Raw genomic sequence first — 14,968 nt, forward strand, 5'->3', positions numbered from 1 at the left:
CTTTATTAGTTTCATGAATACCTTCGTTCAAATGAAGGGAAAGACTATTACTATGAAGCGGTACCTTATCAGCAGGAAAGAGCTGCAGCAACGGTATGAAAGTTACTGCAAGATACATAACGAGCCCGTGGCTTCCAACGTAAACATCGGCCGCCATTTGGGTTCACTCGGCATCATGTGTGACACCAAGATTGGACCCGTTGGCAAACAGGAACGATACTATTCTGGTATCATGTGGCTCGATGGCGCAGGATCACCAACTGAAATGCAAAGAAAATGGAGAAAGCCGCCCAAACGTATCATGAAGGCCGTGCAAGAGAAGATCGAGAGGAATCGGTTGAGAGACGATATCGCTCACAGTATATTGAAATTTATACCCAAGACTTCCCCTGATCTCCAGACACAGCCAGTCACAGAGACCACCAGCCCCGCTCCCCAGACACAGCCAGTCACAGAGACCACCAGCCCCGCTCCCCAGACACAGCCAGTCACAGAGACCACCAGCCCCGCTCCCCAGACACAGCCAGTCACAGAGACCACCAGCCCCGCTCCCCAGACACAGCCAGTCACAGAGGCCACCAGCCCCGCTCTCCAAACACAGCCAGACACACAGCCCACCAGCCCCGTCCCCCACACAGAGCCACAAGATCCTGATATTGAGAATACAAATCAATTTCTCGATGATTTTTTGCTTTCACTGGAGAAGAACTGATGAGTTCCTTATAGACAAGACAAAATGTTAAAAAAGGAATCTATATAAGTTCACTTATGGAGTGAGATCTTTGACGGAACTGTGCTGCCTATAGCACAGCCTACCAAAGGGTGATCTTTGCTGTCGTGCAGTAACCTCATGAGGGCGGAGTCCGGCTACACTTTCTTTACTGAGGAAAAGATCTCTGCACTAATATTGAGTTTGTCCGTTGGCGTCAGGGTAAACACCCATCCCCCCCGAAGCTTGGTTACCTTTCCGTGGTGTGGGGGACTTCATGGATTGGGCAGTAGCAACCATCGTTGGTTGCTTCTGTTCAATCCATGAACGAAAAACCAAGCATCTTGAACGTAATAGACGTATAAATTCACTTGGTTTCAAAACTGACGCGAAAGCGGTTATTTCAATTTTGTCAGAAATGTTTGTGCGTTTCGGCCTGATGGCGTGAGTCGGTTTGGCGCTGTGGTCATGAGGGAATACGAGGAAGATTGGCAACCGTCCCAGAAGTAGCTACAGTGAGGCCCAGCAGCTGTCCCTAATACTGTGGAAGGCACTCATGCAAGGTATGCAGTGAGGCGCAGCAGTAACAAGGGAAACGGACAACCAAAACAGCAATCTTGATCATCAGGAGGCTATCCAATGCTCAGAGTAGATAAGGACGATTATTGTATGGCTTCGCTCAGAGGATGAAAATCTTAGCCGTGAAAATCAACAAGTAAAATAACTAGTAGTTAGTGGTAGTGAAGTGGTATTACCGCATTTCTGTGGTCTTAATAGTAAAACGAAACTTTTCGTTTTCTCCATCAATCTAGAGGTGTTGTAGACCACCATCCTTAAGGTTGTAAGGTAATAGTAACTACAAGGTTATGACCTCAGCAAATCTGTGATGGAAAGTGCAGGAAATGTGGTAATGTATATAATATAGATTATATAGTTGTATGATATATGTGTAGTAAAATTTTGTCTTCTCTGTTCCCGTTCATTAATTCAAATACAGGTAAGTTTTCTCTCTAACGAGGTGGGATAAGCTACGTGCACTCGGCTTATGAATGTGGTGACTTTCCCTTCATTACCACAATGGTGTGCTGAACTGAAGATGTAGAATTCCGTAGACGAAACTAAGATGGGAAATCAATCTACATCAAAAATTGAACGTATGCATCTTTAGATGGACATAAAACAAACGGACGGAGGGGCACAGTGGAGCAAATCAATTTCATTATCACCACTTAAAGTAGGCCTTTCAAGTAGTTGTGGCTTTAAAGCAAACTTTTTCTAGCCAAGGTTTAGTTAGCACCTAAACTAATCCCCACGACCTTACCTTAAGAAATATTTTCAGAAGGTACTGTCTGAACATATTTCTAAGGTAAGGTCATTTAGGTTTGCTTTAGATGCTACCCTAACCTAGGCTAGAAAAAGTTTCCTTTGCTTCAGAGTCCCAACTACGTAGACGGGCTACTGTTGATATTAAACAGTAACAGAAAGGTGATAAAACTGAGATGAAATTAATAAAGATATAGAATGGGTCAGTTGAAAGTTGAAGTATTTGCTAAATACAGTTTTTGACAGATCCAAATGCATCCTAAGGTCAGTCACTTAAATCACAATGTTGAATATCATTTTAATTGTTGGAACTAGTTACAGGAAGTAAAAATATCAAGCTTAAAGGGATGCCATTATAATAACTTCATAAACCTGTATAGGATCTCTTAAACTTCTTTTCCCTAAAGCTGAATGGATTTAAGTCGCTTAATCTGCTCTCTGAATTTGTTTCTCAGACCAGTAATCATCTTTGGAGATTACATGAGTATTTTCTCCATTCAATGTCTTCCTTTTCAAATTAGTTGACGACCAAAGCAGTACAATATTCAAGCTGGGATGGCTATGTTTTGGGAAGGCGAGAGGTCAGGTTATGCAAGAATGCTAGAAACGGCTTCCATCAGTTTCTACCCTATCTACTCTAAAACTTTTGGGTTATTAGAACTTAGAGCTTTATGAGTAAATAATACTGAAAGTTGGTTTAAAGTTGCCTGACCCAACATAACAAAACCTTGGTAATGGTGACCTGATGAAGGATACTGAACCTAACCTAACCTAAATTAACACCTGACTAGTGATTATATGATCAACGATGCCTTAGCTATGCTAACTTTAACGTTAAGCTCTATCTCACTTTCCTTAACCTTCATTTTAAGGATAACATCAAAAGGGAAAACTCTTTAACATCTACGATAATATATTCTATGTACTAAAGTGATTAAAGTGGGTTGAGCCGTCCCAACATTACTTAGTAAAAATGGGCCTGGATAAGCAACACAAACGTATTAGGCTTTTATGATTTTTTTTTTTTATTTTCTGTTTGATTTTGATGAAGAACAAATTTCATTATTACTTCAAAACTTATTGCCCTCAAGATGTAATTCAATTTACTACTTTCTCAGTGGAATAAATACAAAGGTTTTCACCGCTATTCAGCATCTTATATTTATTCAATAAGCACCTTTTGTACGTATAATCCACTCCTGCCATTTTATTGATATCTGCACACACACACACACACACACACACACACACACACACACACACACACACAAACATATATATATATATATATATATATATATATATATATATATATATATATATATATATATATATATATGAATATATATATATATATATATATATATATATATATATATATATATATATATATATATATATATATATATATATATATATATATATATATATATTTTATTATCATTATTATCATTTTGCTTTGTCGCTGTCTCTCGCGTTAGCGAGGTAGCGCAAGGAAACACACGAAAGAATGGCCCAACCTACCCACATACACATGTATATACATACACGTCCACACACGCAAATATACATACCGATGCATCTCAATGTACACATACATATACACACAGACACATATACATATATACACATGTACATAATTGATACTGTCTGCCTTTATTCGTTCTCATAGCCACCTCGCTACACATGGAATAACAACCCCCTCCCCCCTCATGTGCGCGAGGTACCGCTAGGAAAAGACAACAAAGGCCCCATTCGTTCACACTCATTCTCTAGCTGTCATGTAATAATGCACCGAAACCACAGCTCCCTGTCCACATCCAGGCCCCACAAAACTTTCCATGGCTTACCCCAGACGCTTCACATGCCCTGGTTCAATCCATTGACAGCACGTCGCCCCCGGTATACCACATCGTTCCAATTCAATCTATTCCTTGCACGCCTTTCACCCTCCTGCATGTTCAGGCCCCGATCACTCAAAATCTTTTTCACTCCATTTCTCCATCTCCAATATGGTCTCCCACTTCTCCTCGTTCCCTCCACCTTCGACACATATACCCTCTTGGTCAATCTTTCCTCACTCATTCTCTCCATGTGACCAAACCATTTCAAAACATCCTCTTCTGCTCTCTCAACCACGCTCTTTTTATTTCCACACATCTCTCTTACCCTTACATTACTTACTCGATCAAACCACCTCATACAACATATTGTCCTCAAACGTCTCATTTCCAACACATCCACCCTCCTGCGCACAACTCTATCCATAGCTCACGCCTCGCAACCATGCAACATTGTTGGAACCACTATTCCTTCAAACATACCCACCTTTGCTTTCGAGATAATGTTCTCAACTTCCAAACATTCTTCAAGGCTCCCAAAATTTTCGCCCCCTCCCCCACCCTATGATTCACTTCCGCTTCCATGGTTCCATCCGCTGCCAGATCCACTCCCAGATATCTAAATCACTTTACTTCCTCCAGTTTTTCTCCATTCAAACTTACCTCCCAATTGACTTGACCCTCAACCCTACTGTACCTAATTACCTTGCTCTTATTCATATTTACTCTTAAGTTTCTTCTTTCACACACTTTACCAAACTCAGTCACCAGCTTCTGCAGTTTCTCACATGAATCAGCCACCAGCGCTGTATCATCAGCGAACAACAACTGAATCACTTCCCAAGTTCTCTCATCCACAACAGACTTCATACTTGCCCCTCTTTCCAAAACTCTTGCATTCACCTCCCTAACAGCCCCATCCATAAACAAGTAAACAACCATGGAGACATCACACACCCCTGCCGCAAACCTATATTCACTGAGAACCAATCACTTTCCTCTCTTCCTACACGTACACATGCCTTGTATCCTCGATAAAAACTTTTCACTGTTTCTAACAACTTGCCTCCCACACCATATATTCTTAATACCTTCCACAGATCATCTCTATCAACTCTATCATATGCCTTCTCCAGATCCATGAATGCTACATACAAATCCATTTGCTTTTCTAAGTATTTCTCACATACATTCTTCAAAGCAAACACCTGATCCACACATCCTCTACCACTTCTGAAACCACACTGCTCTTCCCCAATCTGATGCTCTGTACATGCCTTCACCCTCTCAATCAATACCCTCCCATATAATTTACCAGGAATACTCAACAAACTTATACCTCTGTAATTTGAGCACTCACTCTTATCCCCTTTGCCTTTGCACAATGTCACTATGCAAGCATTCTGCCAATCCTCAGGCACCTTACCATGAATCATACATACATTAAATAACCTTACCAACCAGTCAACAATACAGTCACCCCCTTTTTTAATAAATTCCACTGCAATACCATCCAAACCTGCTGCCTTGCCGGCTTTCATCTTCCGCAAAGCTTTTACTACCTGTTCTCTGTTTGCCAAATCATTTTCCCTAACCCTCTCACTTTGCACACCACCTCGGCCAAAACACCCTATATCTGCCTCTCTATCATCAAACACATTCAACAAACCTTCAAGATACTCACTCCATCTCCTTCTCACATCACCACTACTTGTTATCACCTCCCCATTAGCCCCCTTCACTGAAGTTCTCATTTGCTCGCTTGTCTTACGCACTTTATCTACCTCCTTCCAAAACATCTTTTCATTCTTCCTAGAATTTGATGATACTCTCTCACCCCAACTCTCATTTGCCCTCTTTTTCACCTCTTGCACCTTTCTCTTGACCTCCTGCCTCTTTCTTTTATACATCTCCCACTCATTTGCATTTCTTCCCTGCAAAAATCGTCGAAATGCCTGTCTCTTCTCTTTCACTATTAATCTTACTTCTTCATCCCAACACTCACTACCATATATATATATATATATATATATATATATATATATATATATATATATATATATATATATATATATATATATATATATATATATATATATATATATATATATATATATATATATATATATTCTATGAGTCCACGGGGAAAATGAAGCATGAAAAGTTCCCAAGTGCACTTTCGTGTAATAATCACATCATCAGGGGAGACACAATAGAGAAATATAACAGTCAGTTGATATACATCGAAGAGACGAAGCTAGGACGCCATTTGGTAAACATGTGATTGTCCAAAACATACAACGAGCGTTCATAAACTTATCATTTTACAAAACTTATCAACAATAAACTTATCTAATTTGTATAGACCAGCACTAATATTAATATCATAATTCTTTGTGTATTTGATAATAAAAGATTCAATGATATTTTTCTTGGTAATAGAGTTAGAGTTGATAACTGAGATAGCGTTACTCCAGTCAATACAATGATCATAGTTTTTAAGATGATTAAATAAGGCATTTGATTCTTGTCCCGTTCTTATACTATATTTATGTTGCTTAAGTCGAACAGAAAGATCCTTACAAGTCTGACCAACATAAAATTTATCACAGTTTCCACAAGGCACTTTATAGATGCAACCAAATGGCGTCCTAGCTTCGTCTCTTAGATGTATATCAGCTGACTGTTATATTTCTCTCTTGTGTCTCCCCTGATGATGTGATTATTACACGAAAGTGCACTTGGGAACATTTCGTGTTTCATTTTCCCCGTGGACTCAAAAGCCAGAACATCTATTGTAGAATCTAGATCGTTCTGAACCATAGATGGAAGATGTTGGATCTTTACTTCATCGATGATTGGTAGGTTGATGTTTTGGGGAATTCGTCCTAGACTCGGGATAGTTCTATCAATTTGTCCCAAATAATGATCATGAGTGGCGAACAATTTGAAACTGGAACTGATAAGAGTATATTGTTGTCCTAACTGAATGTGTCCCAGAAACAAATAAGATTTGGGATGATTAGGTGGGCAATGAATAAGAACATTTTGTGGGTCTGGGAAAAACAGTACGTGATACTGGTCCATACTTTCAATCCAAAGTTCATTAACAACAATTTCCTTAAAGGAACAAGAACGAAGAACATTTTGTTGATGCCCAAAAACTAGTTGGTACTCACATGAATTTGTTTGTAAATTATGGAAAACCAAGGTATTGGGGGGGTGGGGGCAAATCAAGTTGTCAAGCAATGGTTTATGGCACAATGCTAAATCATGCAAGGAGAGATGTGCAATCAACGAGGAATAAATATTATATAAGAGAAAGTTCATGTTATCAGCAAGGACGATAGTGTTTTGCAACTCTTTTGTATAATTAAAAGGGAATGGTATTACGTTCACAAGGCTGTAAGTATTGGAGTCAGTGAATGGTATGTGGATAATGACCGCTTCGAGGATCACGTCAACCGTTAGTAAGGAGTAATAACTGGTCACATGATGCAGAGGGAGAGCTGGGGTGCAACCGAATTTCGTCATCGCTTGTTTAATGATACGTGTGAGTTCCGAGAAGGCAAAAAAATGATGGCGTGACAACTTGGTTTACTAGATTATTAACATATTCCAATAAGCCAGTGAAATAATGTGCATGATAAGTGATCTGGGCATATAAACTATCAACATATGTGGAAATAGTCACTATAGCATATATGGGATTAAGAGACTTTGATAGTAGTGTTACATGTTGTGTCAAGTTATTAACAGTTAACATTATGTCATTCAGATATTTAAAATGTTGTTTTAAGATCTTAGCTTTAGCCTTAATATACCTGTTGTTAAGAAGCTGTTGAAATTGTAAGGATCTAACCTGATTCCTAACTGAATTAAGTTCTTCCTGAGTAGCAATACCAAACAAATTATGATTGGAGGGACCCTACAAAATTAAGCACACCTCTCTTGCTTCTCCTTTGCTTTTTCGTGTTCATCCTGGCATTAGTATTTACTGGAGATTCAATGTCTTGCATTATGTCATACAGAATCACACAGGTACTATTCAATTTCCAGGTCCACTGTTGTAACAGAGTTGGAGGAGGAGCAACACTAGAGTTTCTGATGGACGCACTGTTGTAACACTTGAGTAGGGTAGACCGTAAACGAGGTACGGCCTCCATTAGTTTTACTAAATTATCGTAAGTGTAGGGTAGACCCTCCAGGCCCAGCTTAACCGAGACTGTGTCCCTCACGAGGTGGACTCCGCGGGGAGTCGTGAGAAGGGCGCCTGGTACTGCCATGGTGTCATATACAGGAAGACACCATAAGGACATGAGAAGGAAGAACCTGTAAAATGATAAACTTAGCAACTTCTTAAAGGTGAGGTCTTAATGAATACTGATGTGTGTGTGGTGGTGTTGTGAGGGTGGTCGGTTCTGGTGTGGGGACAGTCTGAACAGTGGTAGAAGTTGGTTGGGTGACATTGTTTAGGGTTTGAGGAGTGTTGTCTGTTGTGGTACCGGGATGATCATGTTCATAATACTGTAAAACTTTCAAGTGGTCCTCATGTTCTTCACGAATGTCACCTGTATTTAGATGTCGAACCCTAAACTTATGTCTCTTTAAATGAGCTAAGACTCTATAGGGACCAGAACATTTTGGGTCAAGTTTAGGAACCTCACTTCTAGTGTTAAATTCTTGCACCATTACCAAGAGTCCGGGAGCCACCTTTGATGGTTTCGTGGATTTATCAGCCTGGTTCATGAAGGTTGTAGTGGCTTCACCTAGATTTTCCTTGATCCTTTGATGAATCAATTGAGTCGTGCGATATTTTTCCGCTACAACTGATCTCTGGACCGCTGGACATGAAGGAGGGGACGCTATTATGTCATACGGCAACACTTTATCAAAACCGTGTAAGGCGTGGAAGGGTGTGTCTCCAATTGACTTATGATAAGCTGAATTTAATGAACATTGGACATCAGACAGGTACTCACTCCATTCATCATGATCAAAATTAATGTTGGTGGGAAGACACTGGAGGATCTTACGGTTCAACTTTTCTGCCAGGCCATTCGAGGCTGGGTGATGTGCCATTATATTACATTTACTTATACAATTTACAGAGTTCTTCTAATAATGAGTTATTAAATTCCCCACCATTATCTGTGACTAGAATCTTCGGCGCATTATGTCTGTCTAAGATATATATTTTGAACGCCTTAGCGACCGTGGCTGCGTCTTTATTTTGAACTGAGACTAATTCACAATATCTCGTGAAGGCATCAGTAATTACTAAAATGTATCTGTAGCCTGCCATGGACCTAGGAAAACCTCCTAATATGTCCATATGAACTCTTTCCCATGGGTATGAAGGTAAAGGATATTTCAACACAGTCTGCGTAGTGGGACTTCCCTCGTGTGTGTTACAGGTTTGGCACCTTAGAATATTATCTGTAATGTTTTTCTGCATTCATGACCAAAAATACCTCAAACGAGTTTGCTTATAGCATCTATCTACGCCTGGGTGTGCGGCCTGGGTTGAATCATGTGCTAACTTCAAGAAATCCTATACTAATGTTGTTGGAATGGTTGTTTGTTTAACAACACGGGCGAGCACTCCTAATTTCGCGTCCCTGCACAAGACTCCCTCACTGTGCTAAATACAATTCTCTGACTGGAACAACTGTTTTAGCATCCAAGGAAGATCTTATATACTCTAGGAATTCTATGACAGGACCCCAAACTGGGTCATCCTGTCTCAATCTCTCTACATCAAAATCTACGAGGCTATCACCTACAGTGACTGCACCCACTCTGCGGGAAAGCGCGTCTGCAGCTACATTGGATGAGCCAGACACAAAACGAAAATCTGGGTCGAATGTTTGTGTAGTTAAAAATCATCTTTGAAGCTTTCCTGTAGGTTCTTGTTTTTGAAAAATACCTAACAGTGCCCAGTGATCTGTATAAACTGTAATAAGGTAACCATATATGTATTCCTTAAAATGTTTGAGTGCCGAAATAACTGCAAGGCCTTCTAACTCAGTTATTGAGTATTTCAATTCCGTCTTTGAACATGAACGGCTCGCATAGGCTATGGGAAAAAGTCTACCCCTATTTGACTCCTGCATAAGTACAGCTCCAAGACCCTGTTTACAAGCAACTGTGTGTAAAACGAAAGGTTTCTCAAAGTTAGGAAATCGAAGGATAGGCGCCTCGATCAAGTGTTGCTTGAGTAAATTAAATGCATTGTCATGCACTGTAGACCACTGGAATGTAACTCCCTGTTTCAGAAATGAAGTGAGTGGGTTTGCGATCTTCGCGAAATTAGCGATAAATCTTCAATAACATTCTGCTAAACCAAGGAATGATTTGACCTTGTCTGTTGTGGAAGAGACTGGCCATTCTACAATTGTGTTTACTTTATCTGCATTAGGTTGAATACAGTTTTCATCAACGGTGTGACCTAAGTAATTAATTCATGTTTGTAGAAAGGGACATTTGGATAACTTGACTTTTAGGTTCGCATCCTTAAGTCGTAGAAATACTCTCTCAAGACTTTTGAAATGAGAAGCAATATCTGGAGACATGACAATTATACATCTTTGCCCAACATGTGACGACAAATGTTAGTCATTAACCTTGAGAAGGTGATCACCGGTGAGGAATGAAGACCGAAGGCCATGATGCATATGAACTGCCAATGACCATCTGGCGTACTGAACACAGTCAGGGGGCGGCTTTCCTCTGACAAGGGAATCTGCCAAAATCCGCTCAATAAATCCAAAGTTGAAAATACCTTATTGTTACCGAGGCTATGAAGAAGCTCTGATACCACTGGTAATGGGAAACCATCTTTCAAAGTGACCTTGTTGTTGAGTTTTCTAAAATCTATGACTGGTCTAAAAGTTCCGTCCTTTTTCGGAACGATCAGATGTGGTAAATTCCATGGTGATCGTGATTCCTCTATAACATTATCTTTCAACATGTCCTGAACAAGTTTGTTTGCTATGTCTCTGTGCGTGTGTGGCAATCGATAGGCTGGGACGTCAATGGGACTTGTGTGTTTTTCTCTAAGTTAATAATGTGAACATCCAAATGAGTTCTACCGAGTGGTTCTCCTGATAAGGCAATAGTAGACCTATACTGGTTAAGTAAGTCTGTTAACTGGTCAACATGTTTGGTTAATCCTACCTTGGATATCATGTCAGGGGTGATGGTGCGGAGCTGACTCGAGCCGTGCACTGCTGAGTCTGGGGTAGGAGGAGTAGGTGGTGGTGGGTTAATGGAATGTGAGACTAGACGGATATTAAACTCATGCAACTCCTCGTCCTGAATTCCGGACTTCAAAACGGAGAATTCCACAAGCTTGGCCCCTCTACGGAGACGGACAGGAGTGGGGTCCCGTATTGGCAATGTATATGGTGACCTCTCCATCTGCGGTCTCATGAATAGAGGCGTCCATCATGGATAGTCGTGTGACAGTTAGTGATGAAGGTTCAGCAACTACTCTTAGTGCGAGATCACCCTGACTATGTCTAAGTCCATGATCATTCATCCATGTTCGAGAAAGTGAGAGAGGAACCTTCGTTAATGTGTTACTATGCAGAGTCATGTTGGTTCTCAGTTTACCAGGACAATGATGAGTAGAAAAGTAAAAAGGATGCGTATTGTCTACCGTGAAGCAGGACGTGGGAGCAGATGTATTAATGACTCTGACTGAGTGAGAACTCTTCTCTGACAATGGCAGGAACGTATTATCAACACAAACCACATGATAAATAGGACAGATCTTATGTTGTGCCACACATAGAGTGGCGTCCTAGTAACAAGCTAGCAGGAAACGTTACACCACGAACAATGTAAGGGGTGACGGTAATGACCGAGTCGCCTATGCGAATGTTCATTTTAATAGTGCCCCTTACGTCGAGATTTTCATTTGAGATACTTTGAAGGGATGGGTAAAAGTCCGAGCATTGACCAAGTTGAGTGCGCCCCATTAATGGTTGAATAAAATCATAATGAATGACATCTGCTTCCGTGCCGCTGTCTAGAAAGATTGTGATTGGCTTATCCTGGAAAGAACCCACTAAATCGAAACTTGTAATGTGAGAAAATGGCGAAGAACGAAAACATCTTAAGAGTTCCTTATGTGATGGAGTCTTGTCATGAGCGAGAGATTGTCATTGTTGATAATGACATGATGAACCTGTGTTAGGTGACGTCTGTCTAGCTAATGCTCGACATTCCGCTGAAGTGTGTCTAGCGTTCCTATGATATGAACACCTGCTTGGTGGTGTTGGGCGCGAGCGGGTGAAGGTCAGCCTGATGTCTGACTGGAGGAAATCATGACTAGGTCGGCAGAATTGTGACGACCGAGGCTGTGATGACATGGGTTGTTGACTGCGTTTGTTGTTCTGGTCGAGGCTCACGTGAGAATGAGTCCCATGTGTAAGGACACACATTCGCTTTATGTCCTGGTTGGCCACACCGGAAGCACGTCACTTTATGTGAGTGTTTGTCATCACTGAATCGCTGTATTTGACCATGAGAAGAATGATTGTGTTGACCACTAGAATGTTACGTCACACTTTGGGAAGCCGACACTCTCCCCAGTGTCTTGGTGTTGGAATAACCCCATTTCTTTTGAGTGTAATTCAACACTTTTGTTACCGACCCACAATGATGGGTCGATGTTCTCATTAAGTAACCGTCGTCTTACGTCTGGAGGTCAGGTCCTTGAGAATGAAGGTTATGTGTAATAAACGCATGAGTGTTTGCACATGAGTTTCAGGATTCATCATGGCTGATATCCAGGGTAAGGATTCATAAGCCTGCCTAACTAATCTCATTCTTCCATGTAAGGTACTCCAGTGATCAGGGACTGACGTATCATCCAAGTATGTTGTGTTAAGAGCACGTAAAAGGACGTGTAGTAAACTATCTGAGAATGATTCCTCACAACCTGATGTAAACAACGTTTTAAATTCCTCCCAAGATGTACAGTTTCCAATGTCATCTGAGTCATAGACAACCCTAGCTTAATTGTTAGGCTGGTGGAAATCAATGAGATTTTTAGCAGCCGATATAAGCGCTCTGTCTCCTGAATCACCATTATGTTCAACAATGTCCTCTGCATTTCTAATCCACTGATTAAAATTTGACAGTTTACCATCAAATAACTCGTGTGGTTCCCTAGCTTGTTTTAGTGTTACAACGGTTTTTAGTGAAGGAGTTTTTGTGAGGTGGAGGGGGAGGTGGGTGTGGGTGTGGTAACGTGTGAGAAGGTTTCTGTGGGTCATCTGTGTCACCAGAATCTGTCAAAACAACTTTGTGTGACTTCGCCATTTTAGAAGGCTGGTTCCGTTTATAATAAGGGATTCTAGGTAAATTCCTAAGTACATATGAACCTTTACGATTACCGCGTGGAATATCTTTGGAAATGTAATACAATCTTACTTAACGTGTTTAAGTAATAATCCCCACAAAAATTGAAAATACAATTAACACTATTGTCCTAATCCAAAATACATAACATGAATATTATTTAAAAATATTGTAATGAAATAAAGGCAATAAAAAGGTTGGCATAACAGTATAACATATCAATACAAGACTCTGTATATGAAAGGTGAACATAATAGTATAACATATCAGTAATGGACTCTATATATGAAAGTAATCATCACTAAAATCAGTAGTACCAATGTACGAAAACATAAGAAAGAATATATGCAAGAATAACTGAAAACTTATATTAATTTGCTAAACTACATAGATGAATAATCATATTACCCAAAAGTATATATATGTCTATATTTATAGACTAGGAACTAGTAACACACAAAAGGAGCATACCTCACAGAGTGAACCATTTTGACACAGTTCTTATCTGAATGGGAGATTCGCTTACGAAGGCGTCTTGGGTGTAGCGAGGTGGAGACGTGTGCAGAGTAGCGGCTCGCTGAGTGTTGCGAGGTGGAGACGTGTGCAGAGTAGCGGCTGGCTGAGTGTAGCGAGGTGGAGACGTGTGTAGAGTAGCGGCTCGCTGAGTGTAGCGAGGTGGAGACGTGTGCAGAGTAGCGGCTGGCTGGGTGTAGCGAGGTGGCGAAAATAAATACCCACCTGGCTTATAGGACACAGTAAAAGGACCATCCCACAACCAACTCTAAACTGAACCTGACTGTCCCCTAACAACGTCCTCTCAATGGTATTTATCTTACCAGAATCTCGTAGAACTTTCCAGAAAATCAAGAACTCTGCAGGCAAGGAGGGAGGAATGGCCTCTGGCTGCTGATGATAACCACATTATTCTATTTATATACTTTTACCTACAATCGAAGGTTGACCGGCCAGCCCAAGTGGCTACAGAGGTTGTATCCATGAAAGAAACGGACCCACCAGCAGACGAATTCGGTTGGCAGATTGTATCGAAGAAGAGGAAAAAGAAGGTTGCCCAACCAGCCCAACCAGAAGGGTGTAGCAAAGAAACGAAAGAAGGCTGCCCAACCAACCTGGGTGGTAGTAAGGATGGCTGCTCCACAACCCCAGGTCGTTAGGCAAACTGTAGCCATGGAAGAAAGGAAGGCTGCTCGTCCACCAGCCCAGGTACCGAGTGAGCGTGTAGCTATGCTGGCTAACCCACCAGCCCAGGTAGATAGCTACGCCCAGATGGCTATGTCGGGTGCAGCAAAGAAGCAAACCCCACAACTACTCCACGAGGTTTGCAAGCCTGCACCCAAAAAGATGAAGACGAAGGTTGCCACACTACCCAATGCACCACCACATGTCTAGAAAGGGAAAAGGTGGACAAAATGGCTGGAGGTCCCACTCCAACAACAAAATCACCTTAGGAGCCAAGTTCCATCCATTATTGAAAAAAATGAAAAAAAAAAAAAAATATATATATATATATATATATATATATATATATATATATATATATATATATATATATATATATATGTATATATATATATATATATATATATATATATATATATATATATATATATATATATATATATATATATATATATATATATATATATATATATATATATATATATATATATATATATATATATATATATATATACAAACTACATTG

The sequence above is a fragment of the Panulirus ornatus genome, chromosome 70, assembly GCF_036320965.1.
Source record: "Panulirus ornatus isolate Po-2019 chromosome 70, ASM3632096v1, whole genome shotgun sequence".
Taxonomy (NCBI): domain Eukaryota; kingdom Metazoa; phylum Arthropoda; class Malacostraca; order Decapoda; family Palinuridae; genus Panulirus; species Panulirus ornatus.